Source organism: Echinops telfairi, unplaced genomic scaffold (genome assembly GCF_000313985.2).
Source record: "Echinops telfairi isolate 266 unplaced genomic scaffold, ASM31398v2 ScPeMD7_7;HRSCAF=31, whole genome shotgun sequence".
In the NCBI taxonomy this organism is placed as follows: Eukaryota; Metazoa; Chordata; class Mammalia; order Afrosoricida; family Tenrecidae; genus Echinops; species Echinops telfairi.
Genome location: NW_022103904.1, coordinates 22,331,533 through 22,332,533, shown reverse-complemented (window position 1 = coordinate 22,332,533; position 1,001 = coordinate 22,331,533). Strand labels below are relative to the sequence as shown.

General features: G+C 48.2%; 1 protein-coding gene across 1 annotated transcript in view; it reads left to right on the top strand.

Annotated features, from left to right (window-relative positions):
- The window catches only part of TMC3 (transmembrane channel like 3), a 54,473-nt gene that overhangs the window by 28,979 nt on the left and 24,493 nt on the right, over positions 1-1,001 (top strand). The gene's annotated exons all lie outside the window — the stretch shown is intronic.

The window sequence follows — 1,001 nt, the reverse complement described above, 5'->3', positions numbered from 1 at the left end:
CGTGAGGCACCAGGGAAGTGAGGTGCCCCCACTTGCTTTCTGGATCCTGCAGCTGCCCCTCCATTTACGCATTGATCTAATACTTAGCCAGTGCTTATATATGTTATAAGGAGCCTGAGTGACAGAGTGGGCTAAGAGCTGATCAGTCAACCACAGAGTCAACCTGTTCAAACCCACCTGCTGCCCTGTAGGAAAAAGATGAGGCTATTTTTCTCCCATGGAGATTTATTCTAAGGAGCATGTCCACGCTCTCCGATAGCTAGCCATGTGGAATGAACTTGATGGCAGCCTGCTGCACAAGAGCCTTTAGAGTGTTGAAAGGCAAGGGTGTTGCTTTGATGGCTAAGGAGCACCTGGCCCAAGCCATGGTATTTTCAACGGCCTCAGGTGCATGTGAACAAGGGAGAATGAAGAAGAACTGCCGCATTTGAACTGTGGTGTTGGCAAAGAATATTGCCAGTACCACAGACTTAGCCCTCAAAAGAAAATCAGATCTGTCTTAAAGAAGCACAGTCAGAATGCTCCTTAGAGACAGACTGGCTAGACTTTGTCTCACAGACTCCAGACCTGTCAAGAGAGACCAGTCCTTGAGAAGCACACCATGTTTGGTAGAGAGAAGGGTCAGCAAAGAAGAGGAAGGCTCTCAACCAGATGGATTGGCGCGGCCGCAGAACCATGGGCTCAGGTGTAGGAACAGTGGTGAGGGTGGTGCGGACCTGGCAGTGTTCACTCTGTACACAGGGACACTGTGACTTGGGGCCAGCTCAAGGTCACCTAACAACACCAGCAAGGCCTATGCTGAAAGCTGAAGCTCCCACCGTGAAAAAGGTGGAGAACTGTAACAGTTTGCAATCTAGAGGAAAATCATAGCTAATGAACTACTAAGTATGGGGGGAGGGGGAATAAAAGAGGAGGTGATACCAAGGGCTCAAGTAGAAAAAAATTGTTTTGGAAAAGTTGATGGCAACATATATACAAGCGCACTTAATACTATGGAATGA